The sequence below is a fragment of the Armigeres subalbatus genome, chromosome 1 (genome assembly GCF_024139115.2).
Source record: "Armigeres subalbatus isolate Guangzhou_Male chromosome 1, GZ_Asu_2, whole genome shotgun sequence".
NCBI classification, from domain to species: domain Eukaryota; kingdom Metazoa; phylum Arthropoda; class Insecta; order Diptera; family Culicidae; genus Armigeres; species Armigeres subalbatus.
The window spans coordinates 195460026-195482933 of NC_085139.1; the positions used below are offsets into that span (position 1 = coordinate 195460026).

Consider the following 22908-nt stretch of genomic DNA (forward strand, 5'->3'; position numbering starts at 1 on the left):
GGTTAAACCTAGACACATTTTTTCTAAAGTGCAAATTATAATCGCTTGGCGACAGCAGAATGTTGCCATCGGTAGTAGAATCACGAGCGCGTGTCAAAAGGAGAAGCTGCAAATATGTATTCGCATGGATGAAAATAAAACCTGAAGCAAGTAGCAGACTATCTACTATAATTATAATCTTGAGGGGAAATTTCACTTGACTGCTACTGCTATCCACGCGAATAATTTTCGGCAGCGTCTTTCTCTGACGCGAGCTCGTGATTCTGCTATCGATGGAAAACAATCTGCCATCACCAAGCAATTAAGTTTTACTTTGGTAGCCAATCGTTAGTACTTCAGACAAGAAAATTTTTATCTGAGCGCTGCTGATGTTGATGACGACGACCACACGACCCACACCATCAGTGAGAATAAGATTTCCGGTAGGAGCTCCGCCGATGCCGATGGTGGGACTACGATCTGCTTTTCACGACATCTCGAACGAAATAGCTCGCGCGCGCGGAAGAGCTGCTGAACTGTAGCCACGCCCCTTTAGTAAGTGTGTGACGGGTACACAATATTTGCAGTCATACCGGACAACAAAGAGGCGGGACTAATGGGCCATCTTTATTGATTATAAGAAAACTGCTTTCCCCGTGCGCGGCATTTCATTTGAAATATTGTGGAGGTGGTCCCAGCATCGGTAGAGATATTGCAGTTAATCGATTACTTCGATTAATCGATTATTTGCCGTGATAATCGATTAATTTTGAATCGATTACCTCCCAACGATTAATCGATTTAATTATCGACTAGAATCGAGAGTAATCGATTAGTTACTAATCGATTAATCGGGATTTTATGACATCTCTAAGCATCGGCGGAGTTGCTGAGCAAATTTTATTCCAAATACATATGAGATATTGGAAAAAATCGGTTCTTTCTAGGACCTCCATTCTAAACAAAGGATGATTGAGGCGAGGCGAATTTTTTTTCAAAGTACAAATTAACCGCTTGGAGACGCCATAAAGTTGCCTGGCGTTCGTAGCAGAACCATGAGCGCGCGTCGAAGGGAGATGCTACGAATATGTATTCGCATAGATGGCTTCAGTGGCAGTCAAGTTTAATTCTTTCAAGATTCTTATTTGGTTTTGTTATTCCACCCAATGGCGTGGGTCGTGTGGTCGTTAGTGATTCGAAATATGCATTATTGGGAATTAATCGATTCTTCTCAGGGCCATAGGAAGATTGAGGCGAGACGAATTTATTCAAAGTACGACGTCGTAGGAGAATTACGTTGCCGTTCGTAGCAGAATAACGAGCGCGTATTGTGAAACTGCTGCAAATATGTATTCTTGCACTGACACTAGATTCTTCATTTCACCAAACTGTTTTATGTAGTTTACGTCGGGCGGTCGTGTCTTGTACACAACCCTTATGATTTTTCAGTTTTAGTTTTATCTGCACTGTGAAATAATTCGGAGAAATGTTGCATTCTGGGAATTGTTACGTTCGGGGAAGGTTACGTTCTGAGGAATTGTTATTCGGGAAATTACATTCAGGGAAATTGCATTCGGGAATTGGTTTTCAGGGAATTGTCGTACAATCTGCTGAATATAAAATGTGAGAAAAGGCGTAGGGATGGCCAATCCGGAGATTGTGACTTGCGAGTTCGATTCTCGTCCCGGCCTATGACGCTTTCGGGTGGAAACATTCTTGGACCTTGGACATAGTGTATCCGTCGTACTCGCCACACAAGAAACGCATAGAAGCTTTCAATTTGAAAAAACCGTGGTAATGCTAATAGAACACCAAGTTGAAAAGTAGGCCATTTTCGAGATGGAAAGTAGAGTCATTGAAGAAAGAAGAAAAAGAAATTATGCCGTGGTAGAAGGCAATGCTTTTTACTTTGAATGAACGCATCTGGCCGGTATACGGCGAATAAGGAGATAAAGCTTTCTTTTAAATGAATACGTTTGCTCGCTATGATGAAGCATCAGCGCGGTTTAATGCAAAGGGACAAGATAATCCCTTCTTTGAATGACGGCATCTGCCGGTATAAGACAAATCGATAATGCCTTATTCCGGTAGAAAGCGAAGGAAGGAGATAATGCCTTCTTCAAATGAACACATGTGCCCTACATAAGACAAAGAAGTAGATAGTTCCTCCTTAAATGAACTCATTTGCCCGGAATAATGCGAATGGAGGGAGATAATGCCTTCTTTTAAATGATTTTGTTCATCGGTATGAGACAAATGGAATTATTTTGAAAAAAAGTCTGTCCGTTTAATGCAAGGAGAGAGATAACAAAAGCGGCGGGCCTCCGTTAGAGATCTAGGACCACGAAAGTCCTGGAAGGTTTAGAAGAGATCTCATATATTTTTTTGTTCTGGTCAAATTCCCCTACATCAGAATAAGAGATCACATTCATCCTTATTGCGGACAAACACCTGCTCCCCAACAGGGAAACTCATTTGCTATTGCCGTATTTCGAGCTAACGTCTAATTCTGAAGAAAGAACCACATCTACCATTTCCTTACTTCGAGAAAATGCCTTATTTTAAAGAATGGATCACATCCCCCATTTTATTTTTCCGGGAAAAAGAAAGAAATAAATTCTAGCATGATTTTTGAAAACGTCGTATGTCTCTTCCACTAATATCGAAGCTAATTTTGCATTTATTACAACATTTTCACCTCAGCACGTTTGACAAAGCTATTTTCTTCAGATCTTGGTGAGAAAATCCGATGTAAATGTTAGTATGGCTTCGTAATAATCGAAAGAGAAAGTAAACAAAGAGAGTCTCTCTTTTGGACTTACGATGTTTTCAAGAATCACGCGAGATATATATATATATATATATATATATATATATATATATATATCATCAGACTCGTATTTTTATTTCACATGTTAAGAGATAGGTTGTAAGAATAATCGAAGCTTTCGGAAATTCACTTTTTTCTTATCATGAACCAATTTTCAATTTCTTTTCAGCTAAATCTTACGATATATTTGATTTTGTTTGAATAAATAACTATATATATTGGTTTATTCAATAATATATATATATATATATATATATATATATATATATATATATATATATATATATATATATATATATATATATATATATATATATATATATATATATATATATATAAATTGGTTCATGATAAGAAAAACGTGAATTTCCGCAAGCTTCGATTATTCTTACAACCTATCTCTTATCATGTGAAATAAAAATACGAGTCTGATGATATATATATATATATATCTCGCGTGATTCTTGAAAACATCGTAAGTCCAAAAGAGAGACTCTCTTTGTTTACTTTCTCTTTCGATTATTACGAAGCCATACTAACATTTACATCGGATTTTTTCACCGAGATCTGAAGAAAATAGCTTTGTCTAGCGTGCTGAGGTGAAAATGTTGTAATAAATGCAAAATTAGCTTCGATATTAGTGGAAGAGACATACGACGTTTTCAAAAATCATGCTAGAATTTTATTCTTTCTTTTTCCCGGAAAAATAAAATGGGGATGTGATCCATTCTTTAAAATAAGGCATTTTCTCGAAGTAAGGAAATGGTAGATGTGGTTCTTTCTTCAAAATTAGACGTTAGCTCGAAATACGGCAATAGCAAATGAGTTTCCCTGTTGGGGAGCAGGTGTTTGTCCGCAATAAGGATGAATGTGATCTCTTATTCTGATGTAGGGGAATTTGACCAGAACAAAAAAATATATGAGATCTCTTCTAAACCTTCCAGGACTTTCGTGGTCCTAGATCTCTAACGGAGGCCCGCCACTTTTGTTATCTCCTCTCCTTGCATTAAACGGACAGACTTTTTTTTCAAAATAATTCCATTTGTCTCATACCGGGTAGACAAAATCATTTAAAGAAGGCATTATCTCCTCCATTCGCATTATTCCGGGCAAATGAGTTCATTTAAGGGAGGAACTATCTACTCTCTTTGTCTTATGTAGGGCACATGTGTTCATTTGAAGAAGGCATTATCTCCTTCCTTCGCTTTCTACCGGAATAAGGCATTATCGATTTGTCTTATACCGGCAGATGCCGTCATTCAAAGAAGGCATTATCTTGTCCCTTTGCATTAAACCGCGCTGATGCTTCATCATAGCGAGCAAACGTATTCATTTAAAGAAAGCTTTATCTCCTTATTCCGCCGTATACCGGCCAGATGCGTTCATTCAAAGTAAGCATTGCCTTCTATCACGGCATAATTTTTTTCTTCTTCAATGACTCTACTTTCCATCTCGAGCTTGGCCTACTTTTCAACTTGGTGTTCTATTAGCATTACCACGGTTTTTAAATTGAAAGCTTTCCTATGCGTTTCTTGTGTGGCGAGTACGACGGATACACTATGTCCAAGGTCCAAGAATGTTTCCCACCCGAAAGCGTCATAGGCCGGGACGAGAATCGAACTCGCAAGTCACAATCTCCGGATTGGCCATCCTACGCCTTTTCTCACATTTTATATTCAGCAGATTGTACGACAATTCCCCGAAAACCAATTCCCCGAATGCAATTTCCCCGAATGTAATTTCCCCGAATAACAATTCCCCGAACGTAACCTTTCCCCGAACGTAACAATTCCCCGAATGCAACATTTCTCCGAATTATTTCCACAGTGCAGATAAAACTAAAACTGAAAAATCATAAGGGTTGTGTACAAGACACGACCGCCCGACGTAAACTACATAAAACAGTTTGGTGAAATGAAGAATCTAGTGTCAGTGCAAGAATACATATTTGCAGCAGCTCTCTACAATACGCGCTCGTTATTCTGCTACGAACGGCAACGTAATTCTCCTACGACGTCGTACTTTGAATAAATTCGTCTCGCCTCAATCTTCCTATGGCCCTGAGAAGAATCGATTAATTCCCAATAATGCATATTTCGAATCACTAACGACCACACGACCCACACCATTGGGTGGAATAACAAAACCAAATAAGAATCTTGAAAGAATTAAACTTGACTGCCACTGAAGCCATCTATGCGAATACATATTCGTAGCATCTCCCTCCGACGCGCGCTCGTGGTTCTGCTACGAACGCCAGGCAACTTTATGGCGTCTCCAAGCGGTTAATTTGTACTTTGAAAAAAATTCGCCTCGCCTCAATCATCCTTTGTTTAGAATGGAGGTCCTAGAAAGAACCGATTTTTTCCAATATCTCATATGTATTTGGAATAAAATTTGCTCAGCAACTCCGCCGATGCTTAGAGATGTCATAAAATCCCGATTAATCGATTAGTAACTAATCGATTACTCTCGATTCTAGTCGATAATTAAATCGATTAATCGTTGGGAGGTAATCGATTCAAAATTAATCGATTATCACGGCAAATAATCGATTAATCGAAGTAATCGATTAATTTGCAATATCTCTACCGATGCTGGGACCACCTCCACAATATTTCAAATGAAATGCCACGCGCACGGGGGAAAGCAGTTTTCTTATAATCAATAAAGATGGCCCATTAGTCCCGCCTCTTTGTTGTCCGGTATGACTGCAAATATTGTGTACCCGTCACACACTTACTAAAGGGGCGTGGCTACAGTTCAGCAGCTCTTCCGCGCGCGCGAGCTATTTTGATCGAGATGTCGCGAAAAGCAGATCGTAGTCCCACCATCGGCATCGGCGGAGCTCCTACCGGAAATCTTATTCTCACTGATGGTGTGGGTCGTGTGGTCGTCGTCATCAACATCAGCAGCGCTCAGATAAAAATTTTCTTGTCTGAAGTACTAACGATTGGCTACCAAAGTAAAACTTAATTGCTTGGTGATGGCAGATTGTTTTCCATCGATAGCATGGCTTCGTAATAATCGAAAGAGAAAGTAAACAAAGAGAGTCTCTCTTTTGGACTTACGATGTTTTCAAGAATCACGCGAGATATATATATATATATATATATATATGTATCATCAGACTCGTATTTTTATTTCACATGATAAGAGATAGATTGTAAGAATAATCGAAGCTTGCGGAAATTCACGTTTTTCTTATCATGAACCAATTTTCAATTTATTTTCAGCTAAATCTTACGATATATTTGATTATGTTTGAATAAATAACAATATATATTGGTTTATTCAAATAACAATATATATATATATATATATATATATATATATATATATATATATATATATTGTTATTTAGTCAAACATAATCAAATATATCGTTCGATTTAGCTGAAAATAAATTGAAAATTGGTTCATGATAAGAAAAAAGTGAATTTCCGAAAGCTTCGATTATTCTTAAAACCTATCTCTAATCATGCGAAATAAAAATATGAGTCTGATTATTAGTGCTAAGGAACGATCCTACCAATATCTGAGTGATTGTAAATGCGTTTCAGGTGAAATTGTTTATAAATTATATTTGCAAAGATTTGGTATCACGGGGACAAAAGAAATAAAAATAAAATGCTTCTCCTGGCTGCTAAACATATCTCATTGTCATTTCTTCATGGGCCAAATATTAAGACAAAGCACCTGAAGGATAATCAAATGAAACGTAAATCTTTTTGAATGAAAGAAACACCTGAAAGAAACCATCACCTTTCCTTTTTTTGTCGTATTGCCTCCGGCAGGCGAAGCCGCTGTTGACGGGAATTATTCGAAAGGTTAATTAAATTAGGATGTCGTTCATTCCGGTGCGGTGAAACGGATGAAAGGTAACGCTTCTGCAATTTAGTGCGACCGGATGTATGACCAGCAAGGTCGTGCAGAAGAGGCTGGTTTTTTGGGGGTTTATCTTTCTCCTTTTTGCAGTATTTGTTCTAATAAAGGACGTCTAAACACGCCCTACCACATCCCTTCCCATGTTGTGGCTCTGTGTACGAACCTGATAATTGGCCATGGTTAAGGTCACAAGGAAAAGTGAAAAATTAGTCGCAGCATATTTTAAGTTTCCCTTAATTGGGTCTATTCAAATGTCTTCGGGAATGTTTATTTCGGAGAATAATCTACGAGAATGTAAACTTTTTCATTTTGCATTTCTAATTTGCGGGTGCTTATGACTGTCGGAATACTGGTCATTAGCGGTGTTCCGTGAAATTACTTCACTTTGTTTGATTAATATTATATAAATCCCATAAATATACTAAAGAGCGAAAAATAAATGCAATCTATCATTACCATATGTATTTATAGTCTCCATATACCTTCCTGTTTCATAAAGATTGAAATAAAAAAAATAGAAGAAGATTGTTTTTTTAATATGAAAAACCCAGATTAATCCACCTAACGTTGGTGGTGCCTTTCCGAGCAAAGTCTGAAAACATAATGAGAGCATATCGAAAACATATTTTGATTTTGACAAATTGAAATCATGATTTGTTTTCAAATATGAATCAACATAATTGATTACATATTTTGTTCTCATTTTGCAGTAGATTTCTAAATTGTATGATATGACAGCAAACTGTGTACTAATTTTGTTATCAGAGCCAATATCAAAATTAGTTTTCGGTTTGCTCTCATCGATAGCAGGAATAGTTTTCGATTTGGTGTCACAGTAAGATTTTTCTGCTGTAGATTTTGATCTTTTAACCGTTAAAACGACCAAAAGGATATCAACCTGAGTTATCAAAATTAGGCGATTTCACAACAACAAAATTAGTTATCGATTTGCTCTCAACCTTTGCTCGGGTTTCTCGCATTTAGTTAAGACACCAACCTTATATGGCGCTTCTATAGTTCGATGTATCATTTTCTTCATAACTTTTAAACGCAATGACCGATCGTTATAAAATTCAATAGTGATCAACAAGGCTTTGTCCCCTGTCGAATGAAACTTGTTGCGAGAAAATCGGTTAAGGATTACTACACGAAAAGTTGACTAATGTTTTTTATAGCTTTTGTGCACACACATACACACATACATACACACGGACAGACAGACATGTGCTCAGCTCGTCGAGCTGAGTCGATTGGTATATAATACTATGGGTCTCAGAGGCTTCTATAAAAAGTTCGTTTTCGGAGTGAAATGATAGCCTTTCGGTACAACTTTGTTGTACGAGAAAGGCAAAAAGTGAAAAACGGGAGAAAAGTTAAGAGAAAACGCAAAATCCAAGATTGATAGTATGTGCAAAATAAATAATTGAAAACATTGTATCGTATAAATCCAAACTTTCAGAAAAGCTAAGACATCTAGTACATATATCCTAGCTATATCAAAGTACGTAATATAATCAGGAAAGCAACGAAACTGTATGTGTTAATGTATTTTGTATTATCTTTCCCAGTTATATTGCAAATGAATAGTTATTTGACACTTTACAAGACTTATTACAGCTCAGTGATCAACGCCAGAGGAAACCAGCAGTGACTTTTTCTTTACATTCACGCAAACATTTATCCAGATCAACCAGCATACATAGCTGGTATCGTGAATAAGTCCGAGCGTAGGTGCGTTGTGTGCCTTGCTCTGGCCTAAGTATGGCGTTTATTCTGGTTGCCTATGGTGGCATATCAATAAATTATCTCTTAACACACTTTGTCTAGGCGGAAATCTATTGCCCACAATCGGGGATAGAATCTGTGGATATGTTCGGCTGCTGTGACAAGCCATGGGATTATAACTTAGCCGCTGGTTGCTTTGCGTGACTATCTCACATGCGGGTCCAGGACCGGGCGGGGGTGGTAGCTGGGAAGTCCACCCGTCAGTCGCTCGGTGTGAATCCAGAGTGCGGTCATCAGTGGTGCCCTAGCTTAGACCACAGTTCGCTGTTCCGTTGGGGTTGAAACGTGCAAATTGATTTATGAACGACTGGATTAGCCTTAGGTTTGTGAGAAATTTGCTTCTTCACTAAGCAGATACCACGCCGGGAAGCCCGGGTTCATGATCCGTTCCTCACTGTGTGTCGGCATTCGGGGGGCGAAAAGTCATGATTATTTGTGGGTCGAAACATAGATGTTGATAAATCGTTGCAGTATTAATGTGGGAAAAAAGCCTTTCAACCAATTTGCGGTTCGAGCTTTTCCTTGTTCGACGTCTTCAGAGGTAATTGTTTTAAATCATCCTTTGAAACTTTGTTTTGTTCAATATAATCCGTTCGAACAATCTTTCGCTGGAGTACTTTTTATGTCTGTAAATTTAAGTTTTATTTTCTAAATTCTTAATATCGCTTGTGTATTGAGTTCTAGCACAATTGTAAGTGTCCTTCAAAGCGTCAACCAAAAATCTAGAACTAATACCGAATACCAGAGAAGTTTCAACGTCGTCCATATACTACGTTCAACTTTAAGCATTTGTGAGTAAAGTTTCACGTGTTGTGGACGGTCCTAACAAACAATTTGTTTTTGCTCACTGGTTCCAAAGCTAAAGCTAGACTAATTTAATAACATTTGCGCTACATTTACATCAAAGTGGTCCAGCAGCACACGTTCAATAGAAACTTTTTGAGTTTCACAATTATTTTAATTACCTCAACCGACTACAATTGCCACGGATAGTTTATTCGCTTCTGCTCCCTTATGCATTCCGTTAAAATAATCATTCACACCGATAGCGTATGCTATAAATATTTGCACGATTATTTCCCACTTGGAGCTAACTCAATTTTGATTGGATTCCAATAAACTGCATTTGTCTATTTTCCATCGCTTGTTGTTACAAATGGGAAAACCCCGAGCTCGGACAACAATGGTAATGCAATAAAAAATACTCTCTCGGATGCCGATATTAAATATTCAAATGAATCTTGCCGCTGTCCAGTAAAACAAATTATTCGCTTTCCAAAACACCATTCCGCTAGGAAACTACGCACAATGAGCAGGAACAATTCTCATTTGCACGTAAATGAGGCGTTAAGCTAGCTATCGTCTGCCAAGTCTGAGTGTCAATCAACGACCCGGGAATTTACTGCATCGAAATCGATCAATCGGTTGTATACTATTCCGCCGAAAACCATTTCGCGGAATTTTTTTTCGCGGTACGACATTTCGCGGAATGTATCAACTCACCGAAACACATTTCGCGGAATGCACCTTTTTTCCGAAAGACATTTCGCGGAATGTACCTTTTCACCGAAAGTCATTCCGCGGAATACCATTTGGCGGAATTCAGTTAGAATAATTATCATTCAAATAATTACCGATTTCTGCTTAATTACATGAAATCCGGGCAATTTTTTTTTGCATTTGATGCAAATCCGAACCCGACCCGTCCCCGAGAATTTTGATTCAAACCCGACATAATTAAATTATTTTAGCCCGCACACAATTTTTCCCCGAAAAAGAACTAGATATTTTCTGGTTCTCTTAAAATTGAGCCCAAACAACAAACTAGCCTCACAATTAACAAAACTTGTTCAGTTTTACATAATTTGCAGTATTTTATTTCTCAAACCCGTACCCAACCCGAACCCGATATTGTAATAATTTTTAAAACCCGAACCCATCGGGTACGGGTTCGACTCGACCGTATCTACCGCCCGTTATAAGGCGAAAGGAGTTGCTAATGTTTTCTTTCAAAGAACACGTCTTCCCGGTATAAGGCGAAGGGAAGGGTAATGCCTTCTTTAAATGGATGCATCTGCCCGGTATAAGGCGAAAGGAGTTGATAATGCATTCTTTAAAAGGAGTATATAGGTAAAAGGCGAAGGGAGGGGTAACGCCTTCTTTAAATGGATGCATCTGCGAAAGGAGTTGATAATGCCTTCTTTAAAAGAATGTGTCTGCCCGGTATAAGGCGAAAGGAGTTGATAATGTCTTCTTTAAATGGATGCATCTACCAGGTATAAGGCGAAAGGAGTTGGTAATACCTTCTTTAAATGAACGCGTCTGCCCGGTATAAGGCGAAAGGAGTTGATAATGCCTTTTTAAAAGAATACATCTGCCCGGTATAAGGCGAAGACAGGGGTAACGCATTCTTTAAATGGATACATCTGCTCGGTATAAGGCGAAAGGAGTTGATAAGGGGAGCGGGCCATTTGGCATAAAGTCATTTGGCATAACGCCATTTGGCATAAAGGCCATTTGGCATAACGGTCATTTGGCATAACGGACATTTGGCATAATTGTAACCAACGTCAAAAGTGAGGGTCTTTTGGCATAACGGACATTTGGCATAATTTTTCTTTGCGTTCGCTAAATGGTGACTAAGTGGTGCGGGAAACACCCCGGAATAGTAAATATAACACTCGTCGATAACAATATTAAAAATACATTGTCCTCTCGTGGAAAGAATGCATTTGCAATGCAATGCAAAAGTAGGCGCATGCCCGGATTAGAGCAGTGGTGGATATAATCCCCTCTTTAAAAGAAGGCGTGTTGCCGGATCATGGCAATGGAGGATATGATCTCTTCTTTAAAACTAGGCGCTTGCCCGGATTAAGGTCATGGTGGATCTGATCCCTTCATTAAATGTAGGCGCTTGCATGGATTATGGCAATGGATGATGTGATCCCTTTTTTAAAATTAGGCGCTTGCCCGGATTATGACAATGGTGGATGTGATTCCTTCTTTAAAAGAAAGCGCTTGCCCCGATTGAGGCAATGGTGGAAGTGGTCCCTTCTTTAAAAGTAGGCGCATGCCTGGATTAAGGCCATGGTGGATGCGATCCCTTCTTTAAAAGTAGGCGCTTGCATGGACTATGGCAATGGAGGATGTGATCCCTTTTTCAAAAGTAGGCACTTGCCCGGATTATGACAATGGAGGATGTGATTCCATCTTTAAAAGAAGGCGCTTGCCCGGATTGAGGCAATGGTGGATGTGATTCCTTATTTAAAAGAAGGCGCTTGTCCGAATTGAGGCAATGGTGGATGTGATCCCTTCTTTAAAAGTACGCACTTGCCCGGATTATGACAATGGTTGATGTGATTTCTTCTTTAGAAGAAGGTGCTTGCCCGGATTGAGGCAATGGTGGATGTGATCCCTTCTTTAAAAATAGGCGCTTACACGAATCATGGCAATGGAGGATTTGAATTGTTCTTCAAAAATAGGCGCTTGTCCGTATTGAAGCAATGGCGGATGTAATCCCTTCTTTAAAAGTAGGTGTGTGGCCTGAATTGTGGCAATGCAATGGTGGATGTGATCCCTTCTTCAAAAGTAGGCCCTGCCCGGATTATGGCAATGGTAGATGTGACTCCTTCTTTATAAGTAGGCGCTTGTCGGGAATAAATCAATGGTAGATGTGATCTCTTCCCCGAAAAGCACAATTCAGATTGATTTGGTTGCAATAACTCATATGTGGTTTTAGTAACTCGTCTACGACAAGCGTGTTGCTTGAGTTTTTAAAGTTAGGCGCTTACCCGCATTAAGGCAATGGTGGATTTAATCCGGTCTTACGGCGCATGCTCGGATTGAAGCAATGGTGGGTGTAATCCATACTTTAAAAGTAGGCATGTGGCCGGAATAAGTCATTGATGGATGTGATCCCTCTCTCGGAAGTAATTCTGCCGTTTTGTTATTTAGTTCTCCCGGAAAATGTCTACCATCAATCTAAATTTATCAGAAAACACCCTCGACCTACTTTATGTACGCTAAACATTACATGAAATATCCCTTTCGCTTTCACAGCTCGAAATTATGCCAAATGTACGTTATGCCAAATGATCCATTCTTTTCTTACAGTTCAAAATTATGCCAAATGTCCGTTATGCCAAATGACCATTATGCCAAATGGCCTTTATGCCAAATGACCTTATGCCAAATGGCGTTATGCCAAATGACTTTATGCCAAATGACCCAGACCCGTTGATAAGGCCTTCTCTAAAAGAATACGTCTGTCCGGTATAAGTCGAAGGGATGGGTAACGTCTTCTTTAAATGGATGCATCTGCCCGGTATAAAGCGAAAGGAGTTGATAATGCATTCTTTAGATGAACGCGTCTGCCCGGTATAAGACGAAAGGAAGGGTAACGTCTTCTTTAAATGGATGTATCTGTCCGGTATAAGGGGCAATTGAAATTTTGAAAACTACTTCTAGATATTCTGGGAGGCGTTCCTTAGCCGTGCGCGAAGATGCGTGACTGCAAAGCAAGCCTATGCTGAAGGATAGTCTCGTTAATCTCGTGTTAAACGAATGCAAAACAAAATGGTAACTTGGCTTAGAGACCTCGCAGGTAATAATGTCGGAATTCTGAATGACCAAAGGCTATTATTATTAATATTCCGCGAAATGGTGCATTCCGCGAAATGATACATTCCGCCAAAAGTCATTCGGCGAAAAGGTACAATCCGCCAAATGTCGTACCGCGAAAAGTTACAAACCGCCAAATGTTATTCCGCGAAATGTTCAACCGCGAAAATGAATTCCGCGAAATAGTTTTCGGTGAAATGTTATACAATCCGATCAATCAATTCTAAGCTTTCGCGATTTTTTGCTTCGGATACTTGTTCATTATGGTGCGATTTATTATTGTAATAGATTTTTTACCAGATCATCTCAAATTGACATTTAAAAAGTACAACAGTCCTTGATATAACGGAGATTTTCGGAGTAAACAAATAAACTTTAACCAGCATCCATTGTCATACCTCTAAAACTATTTATTTTTTAACTTTGCGATAAATTACGTTTGACTTCAACTTTAATTTTGCTTTGATTGTTCCGTTTTAATTGCACAATAGTTTCACCCAACCAGAGAGTGCAAGATTTTAATGCATCCTTGCATTAATTTCATGCACAGTTTGCCATATCTTTGGACATATGCACAGATTGCATTAAATCAATTTCGCAAGCCCTTGCATAAGATGCCCGGTCACGAGAAAATAAAAACTGGTTATGTATTTGCGTCTATATTGAATCTATTTTTATACCCTCACCGAGAAATCAATCGCTATATCCCAAATAATAATTGCAATGCTTCGAATACTTATGCTAGTTTTATAGAGGTTTTATTATTTATTTATTTATTTATTTATCATCAGACTAAGGCCGGAGTGGCCTGTGCTGCACATAAAAGACTTCTCCATTCAGCTCGGTTCAAGGCTGCACTTCGCCAACCACGCAGTCTGCGGAGGGTCCGCAAGTCGTCCTCCACCTGATCGATCCACCTTGCCCGCTGTGCACCTCGCCTTCTTGTTCCCGTCGGATCGTTGTCGAGAACCATTTTCACCGGATTACTGTCCGACATTCTGGCTACATGTGCCCGGCCCACCGCAGTCTTCCGATTTTTGCGGTGTGAACGATGGATGGTTCTCCCAACAGCTGATGCAACTCGTGGTTCATTCGCCTCCTCCACGTACCGTCCGCCATCTGCACCCCATTACAGATGGTACGCAACACTTTCCTTTCGAAAACTCCCAGTGCGCGTTGGTCCTCCACGAGCATCGTCCAGGTCTCGTGTCCGTAGAGAACTACCGGTCTTATAAGCGTTTTGTAGATAGTCAGTTTGGTACGGCGGCGAACTCTATTCGATCGGAGCGTCTTGCGGAGTCCAAAGTACGTACGATTTCCAGCCACTATGCGTCTCCGAATTTCTCTGCTGGTATCGTTATCGGCGGTCACCAGTGAGCCCAAGTACACGAATTCTTCAACCACCTCGATTTCGTCACCACCGATAGAAACTCGTGGTGGGTGGCTCACATTGACCTCTCTTGAGCCTCTTCCTATCATGTACTTCGTCTTCGACGTGTTGATGACTAGTCCAATCCGTTTAGCTTCGCTTTTCAGTCTGATGTAGGCTTCCTCCATCCTCTCAAAGTTACGTGCCATGATATCAATGTCGTCGGCGAAGCCAAATAACTGGACGGACTTCGTGAAAATCGTACCACTCGTGTCAATCCCTGCCCTTCGTATTACTCCCTCCAAAGCGATGTTGAATAGCAGACACGAAAGACCATCACCTTGCCGTAACCTCTCACGGGTTTCGAAGGGACTCGAGAATGCCCTGAAACTCGAACTACGCACATCACCCGATCCATCGTCGCCTTGATCAACCGTATCAGTTTATCCGAAATCCGTTTTCGTGCATTAGCTGCCATAGCTGGTCCCGATCGATTGTATCATATGCGGCTTTGAAGTCGATAAATAGATGATGTGTGGGCACGTTGTATTCGCGGCATTTTTGCAATACCTGACGTATGGCGAACACCTGGTCTGTGGTAGAGCGTTCACCCATAAATCCCGCCTGGTACTGCCCCACGAACTCTCTTGCAATTGGTGTTAGTCGACGGCATAAAATTTGGGAGAGTACCTTGTAGGCGGCGTTCAGCAGTGTGATTGCGCGGTAGTTGCTGCAATCCAGCTTATCGACTTTTTGTAGATAGGACACACGACACCTTCCATCCACTCCTGTGGCAGAACCTCATCCTCCCAAACCTTGGTAATTACCCAGTGCATCGCTCTAGTGAGTGCCTCACCACCATGTTTAAACAGCTCTCCTGGTAGCTGGTCAACCCCAGGGGCTTTGTTGTTTTTCAGCCAGCCGATCTCCTCCTGGATTTCCTGGAGATTCGGAGCCGGAAGTCGCATGTCCTGCGCGCGTGCTCCTAGGTTCATTACCATACCGCCACCGTTGTCTGCCATATCGCCATTCAGGTGCTCTTCGTAGTGCTGCCGCCACCTTTGGATCACCTCACGCTCGTTCGTAAGAAGGTTCCCGTTTATGTCCTTACACATATCGGGCTGTGGCACGTGGCCCTTACGTGAACGGTTCAACTTCTCATAAAACTTTCGTGCGTTATTAGCGCGGTACAGTTCCTCCGTCTCTTCACGGTCTCGATCTTCCTGCTGGCGCTTTTTCCTCCGGAAAATCAAGTTTTGTCTGTTCCGCGCCCGTTTGTATCGTGCCTCGTTCGCCCTCGTGCGGTGTTGCAGCAATCTCGCCCATGCTGCATTCTTCTCCTCAACTAACTGCTCACATTCGCCGTCATACCAGTCGTTTCTCTGATCCGGAGCCACCGTGCCTAGTGCAGCGGTTGCGGTGCTTCCAATGGCGGATCGAATATCTCTCCAGCCATCTTCAAGAGATGCTGCGCCTAGCTGCTCTTCCGTTGGGAGTGCCACTTCCAGCTGCTGGGCGTAGTCTTGGGCTAGTCTACCGTCTTGTAGCCGCCCAATGTTTAGCCGCGGCGGACGACTCCGACGCGTGTTGATCACCGTCGAGAGTTTTGAGCGCAGACATACTGCGACAAGGTAGTGGTCGGATTCAATATTCGCACTGCGGTAAGTGCGTACGTTCGTGATGTCGGAGAAGAATTTACCGTCGATTAGAACGTGGTCGATTTGGTTTTCCGTTACTTGATTAGGTGATTTCCATGTGGCCTTGTGGATATTCTTACGGGGGAAGAAAGTGCTTCGGACTACCATTCCGCGGGAGGCTGCAAAGTTTATGCATCGTTGGCCGTTGTCGTTCGATACGGTATGCAGACTATCCGGTCCGATGACCGGTCTATACATTTCCTCCCTTCCTACCTGGGCGTTCATGTCACCGATAACGATTTTGACGTCCCGCAGTGGGCATCCATCGTATGTCTGCTCCAGCTGCGCATAGAACGCTTCTTTCTCGTCGTCGGATCTCCCTTCGTGTGGGCAGTGCACGTTGATGATGCTATAGTTGAAGAAACGGCCTTTTATCCTCAGCTTGCACATCCTTGCGTTGATTGGCTGCCACCCAATCACGCGTTGGCGCATCTTTCCCAGCACTATGAAGCCGGTTCCCAGCTCGTTGGTGGTGCCACAGCTTTGGTAGAAGGTAGCCGCTCGATGCCCGCTTTTCCACACTTTCTGTCCTGTCCAGCAGATTTCCTGCAGCGCTACGACATCGAAGTTGCGGGGATGTAATTCATCGTAGATTATCCTGTCGCAACCTGCGAAGCCAAGCGACTTGCAGTTCCATGTTCCAAGCTTCCAATCGTGATCCTTTATTCGTTGCCGATTGTATCGAGTCGTATTATCTTCTATGTTGTTCGTAATGGTTGTTTTTAAAGGCGGCTTATTGGGCCTGCGCAAACCTCCTGTCTCGTCGGAGGGCCGTCGTGTCAGGGCTGTTTAGCGTCCCACCTAACACCAGGACTTGGGCTTGTGCGCTTTGAGCGGCACACGGTCGCTTTGGCGGAGCCTACTTGCGGATTCATGCAGCTTTTTATAGAGGTTTAACAGGGCCCACTGTCAAACCCCACCACATCCTAGGCAGGCGCCACAACTCGCAGATGGCCTGGGGAGGGATCGTCAAGCCCTTGGACATAGTCCCTGCTGCCCCTGAAGAGGTTTTATTATAGCATGCTCAAAAGCTTTAGGTTTTATATTGGTTTTATACAGCTGTAATTTAATTAGCTCCGCAAGAGTGCTAGAGAACCGTGTTTTGACCTCCAATATAAAACTTCGGTTCTATGATGCTCTTGTACTTCTCTCCAGAACTATGAAATGGAACTAACATAAAACCAGCGAATAAGTTATATGTTGGTTTTGGTCAAGGCTTATATTAGCTGTTAAGCTTTGTAGACTACTGCATAAAACCCACATACAACCTTTACTCCTGAAGAAGACCTGCATAGGAATGTGAAGTTTCGAATTCTTACATTCGATGAATAAACAAATTCATTATCCGGCACAAATTGATTCGCCACTGTTTTTTCATTTCGAGCCAGAAATAATGAATCATGACAGTATTTTCATCGACTCAAATTATTGTATAAGTTCAAGTCGACGAAAAACCTTCCTTGGTTTGGACAGCATTTCTGGCAAATGATTGTTGTGATGAAGCGAACGAAAAATTGTATGTGAATAACACACTTGGGTATATAAAATATCGATAAACAGTTGTTACTTTAAAACATTTCATTGAAATATTTACTTCTGGAAGTACTCCCATGTGGAATCCCAGAAATTGTTTGTTTATGTTTTTCCGTTACCTTTACTACGATGCTGTAATTTTTGCAATGTAAACCACAAAGTTTTTAGTTCAGATCAACAGAAAGCTTGCTGGTTAAAAATGGTTTTGAAAAAAGCCAAAGTAAAATATCTAGCTGTTTAAAATGCTATGATAGAACCAGTAACAGTTTTATAGAGGCATATTTTAAGCATTTCAAGTTTATAACTCCTTCGTAACGTTCCTGGATTCAAATGTGAATCGGAAACTCCTAGGGTCGTTTTATGCGAATTGTTTACATTTCGATACAGGGAAGGTCAGCATAATCACAACATAATTTTAGATGAACTCTCGAGGTTCATTTACCAGGGTTGAAACCAACTTGCTAGCTCGATCTTACCTTTTCTACCCTCTGAAAGATTTCAGAAAACGAGGGGTGGGAAACTTTTGTTTTAAAAAGTTTGCATCGAATTTAGGGCGATATTAATTAAATAATGTGATTTCTAAGATCATCAAATTTCTTTTCCTAATAGAGAGCTAGGTGGTTTTAGGTAAATTCAATGGTTGAACAAACATCATGCTATTTATTTAGCTTACTTTTGGGTACCTAGCTAGATTTGCCTAACCTCGTGATCACGATTTACGTAACTGCCTATTGCACAAAATTTAGGTTTAATTAATAATACCAGCGCGACTTACGGTTTATCTGGATGCTGTGGATCGGTGGCTCACTTACGATGATGGTGGGGAATCTTTGGATCGATCTGCTACATATAAAAATCACCCGAATGAATCAATAGTGATTGACCAATCAACCGACTTGGCGGTGGAGCGATGGTGGAGAATCTCTGGTGGGAAGCGCAACAATTATTTTCTCTTTCACTGCGTGAGGGAAGAACGAGCCTATTATCGACGGGGGCCGGTTCACTTCCAAGCTATTCCAGCGATCGATTCGGCCTGTCGATTCAAGATGGCGTCTCCAACAATGGCGTCGAACTCCGGATCAGAATGGTCTAACAAAACGTGGTTGGACAATGGTGATGTCGAGGATCCCTCTTCTGCTATTTACCCCAAAGGAGTACCAGCAGGGAAGATTTCTGGCTCAGGGATTTGATTTGTTCTGGAAAATTCCAAAATAGATGCAAGTTGGGCGTTTGGGACCAGTTTCTCCCGAAAATCCAGACGACTGGCCTAAACAAATGGAAAAAGGCCTCGTTAGGCCTGTTCAGGTTGATATTAGTGACCTGATAAGATTTCATTCGACGACTTTTATAATCATTTTGCTCTATTTACCTTTTTCCACTAGGTTCAATTGCACGCAATTCCCTTGGAATGCGAACCGCTTTTATTAGCCACACAGCACCCTGTATATAGTACATTTATTTTTAGGTTAAGTTTCTCTAACACTATTAACATTTCTTTACCTTTAATAATTTACTAACTGCACTACTAACACTTTATTTTAAGCTTTTTAACAATTGGCTTTTAAGGAACAACTATAACTAAAAGAATTAGAAACAAGAATTACTTAAAAATCACACATGCTTTTTATACAATTTTCACTACCTCGACTTTTAACACGCGCCGCGCACTTCTAACTTTCTTGAAGTCTTGAGCCAGAAAGAAAGAATTAGTTCAATCATGCTAGCAAGAAGTCTATATTTAATAAGTATTGGTAATTCATTTGTATTGAATAATGATTTTGACAGCCCCTCTAGTGTCCATATCGAAAACCATATTGATTTTATGAACTGAAATTCCCATATACGGTTTACCTTAAATTTGTTTCGAAAATGAACTCCCTCGACCTCAGACATAGATGGCAGCACCTATTCCATTAGACCAGTGGCGTATAAAGGAGGTCGCCTAAATTCCCGCATTTGGTGGAGCCAATGCGATAATTTTGAAACCATCGGTTACAATACCCCTCCGACCGGGTGAAAGAAAATATTGTTTTAATTCTTAATGAAAATACTTTAGTAGAGTTGATTTTTCGTATGCTTTTACTCTTGGTAAAAACAGAAATTTACTGCTGATTGTTTTTGTTCATCTCCTCTAGTTATCTCTTCCACCCCTGGAAAAGCAAATGAATCGATGAACCTTCTACCTGTCAATCGGAACGTATGAATGAACTTTGTTTTGGTTTGTCAGTCACTGTGTTTTCTTTCGACAATTTCGTCAATTCGCGGAATTTTATCTCGTTCGAGCGCTCTAAAACGGGTCGAAATCAATAATATTCAATGATCGGTTGTGATGGCATCATTTGTCTTGGGAATTCAACCACGATAAGTATTCCGAGGACCAAGGAAATTCGGGTAAGTACGATTTGTTCGTCAAAGAAACTAACTCAATCTAACATTGCTCCTTCAATTATTTCATCTTTCCAGGCTATTTACGTTTCCATTTTCTCATCTAGTCTGCAGTTTCAGCGAGAATCTAATAAGACTGTTTATTCAGCTAAGTATCTGATAATGTTGACGTCAATGAATCATTGACAAAATTTTTCAGATTCTACTATTAATCATTTATTTTTTCTTTCATTTCAGGTCCCTGGCTTCAAATCAGCAGCGGAGAAAATGCCAAGAGATTTTCCCGACTCATCGATCAACTCGTAGGAGCTGGTGCCTATCCGAGCTTTGACCATACAAGGGACGTAGCATGGTGCTAGTTTGGCATTAAATTTGCCTATTGCGGAGGACTGCTTAAAGTTTCTTTTGAATACTTTTTGGCCGACTGCATAGACTGGTGCAAGTTTTCGTCGACGCAAATTGTAATGTTGTGAGTTTTTCTGGTATTGTTTTTCTAAATTTCTAACAACTAAATCTCGAATAAATTGATCAATTCTAACTTTCTCTTCCAATCTGTCCTTATCGGAAATATCTATCACATCCCTGTCGACCCGGTGTTCGTCTCCTCTACCTACGACTTCATGCCCGAATACAATTTTATATGGGGAAAACCCTGTCGAACTGTGCGGAGTGGTATTTAGAACATATTCCACTTCCGAAATCCTGCTATCCCATAGAGTTTGGTCCATTCTTACATACGTTCGGACACATGCGTTGACGGTTCTATTCAATCTCTCCACGGGGTTGGCTTGGCTGTGGTGTCTTGAGTTGGCCCAGTGTTGAATACGATGTTTTTCTAAAAGAGCTTTAAATTCTTTTGAAAGAAAAGTCGAAGCATTATCTGATATCAGACACTCAGGAACACCGTAACGGCGAAACCAACTCTCTTCGAGAATTTTAATCACGGATTGAGTGGAAATCTTACGGACTGAGAATAGCAAACTGAACTTTGAAAACAAATCCATTAATATCAGAAGGTGACAGTTTCCTGTTTTACTTCGAGGTAGGGATTGGATATAATCCAGAGCAATAATCTGGAAGGGTTTAGTGGTCACTCTTTGCTGTCCCATGACCGGATGTTGGGAATGATTAGTGGGCTTGCTTTCTTGGCAGATAGTGCACTTATGAATGTAAGCCTTTATTTCTTTGGCCATATTGGGCCAGTAGTATCGTTTACGTATCTTCGCCAGTGTTTTCTCGTAGCCTAAGTGAATGACCTCATCATGTTCTTCGAATAAAATCTTCTCTTTCAACTCCGAAGGAACACAAATTTTCCACTCAAAGCGGTAGTCTATGTCACCAGGGTTGGCAACGAACTTTAAGAATTTGTTTTCGAAACGAAAATCCTTAAAGATTTCGGGATTTTCTTCAACTTTCTGAGTCATGTGGCGGTACCAATCGGACGTCTCTGATAGGGCGCAGATCTCTTCCACTGCCCTGGACAGAGCATCCGGCACAATATTATCAACCCCTTTGCGATGTTTAATCTCCATGTCGTGTTTTTGGAGTTCAAGACTCCACCGACATAAACGGGAGGACGTTTTCCAACTACTGCGTAGAATAAACGTTAGAGCTGACGCGTCCGTGATTACGGTGAATCGCGACCCCTCAATATAACACCTGAACTTCTCCAAGGAACACAACACAGCCAAGGCCTCTTTTTCAGTGGCCGCATATCGCAATTGGGGTGTGCTGAGCTTCTGCGAAAAATAGGCTATGGGTTTGTCAATGCCTTCATACGTTTGCGTCAAGACCCCTGCTATTGCCGAATCACTGGCGTCACAGTGGATGCTAAACGGCTTAGTAAAGTCGGGGTTTGTCAGAATTGGAGCACTAATCAGTAACTCTTTAATTCTGACAAAAGAGGATTCGGCCGTATTATTCCATTTGACCGATTTGGGATGATCTTTCAAAAGATCGGTTAGTGGTCGTACAATTTCACTAAAGGTCGCTATAAAGCGCCTATAGTAATTGCACATTCCAAGAAATCTGCGTAGTGCCCGAAGAGATTTTGGCCGTTCAAAATTAACGATGGACTCTACTCTGTCCGGGTTTGGACGGAGTCCGTTCTTGCTTAGAATATACCCCAAATACGGTACTTCAGACACACAGAACTTAGATTTTTGTAAATTAATGGATAAGTTCGCCTCCCGTAGTCTGCCTGCCAACAAATTAAGCCTATCCAGGTGCTCCTCAAACGTGTTGCTTATCACGATGATGTCATCGAGATAAACAAACACGTTTGGTTCCAGTTCACTGCCACCTAGAACCCGGTCCATCAGTCGCGACAAGGTTGCCGGACTGTTTACTAGGCCAAAAGGCATGCGAGTGAACTGGAACAGCCCTCTGCCCAGTACTGAAAATGCTGTGAACTTCCGAGAACGTGGGTGCAAGGGTACCTGCAGAAACGCTTTCGAAAGATCAATAGTTGATATATATTTACTAGGACCAAGCCTACTGAGGATTCTGTCAGCGTGTGGGAGAGGGTAGGAGTCCCGTATAGTCCGCTCATTCAGTTTGCGGGCGTCGAGGCAGAGTCGAACTGAACCATCTGATTTATCTACTGGGACCAATCGAAGTGCCCAGTCACTATACGACCTTTCAATGATTCCGCATTTCAACATAGAATCTAATTCTTGATTAATCTTGTCCTGTCGAGCAGGGGAGGTTGGAAATGGATTAATCCGCACAGATGGAAGCTTCTTAGCTTCTTCGGTTAACTCGATCCGGTGATTAATCATTGTGGTGGTTTCTAAATGACCTTCAACGGCGGGTTTGAATAA

At 41.0% G+C, this 22908-nt stretch overlaps 1 long non-coding RNA gene across 1 annotated transcript; it reads right to left on the minus strand.

Annotated features, from left to right (window-relative positions):
- Window positions 1-18834: 18834 nt before the first annotated feature.
- Window positions 18835-19240, minus strand: LOC134209607 (uncharacterized). The gene is made up of 3 exons (XR_009978762.1): window positions 19202-19240; window positions 19071-19141; window positions 18835-18998 (listed from the first exon to the last, which is right to left on the minus strand). It is a non-coding gene; the product is annotated as an uncharacterized LOC134209607 (long non-coding RNA).
- Window positions 19241-22908: the final 3668 nt, after the last annotated feature.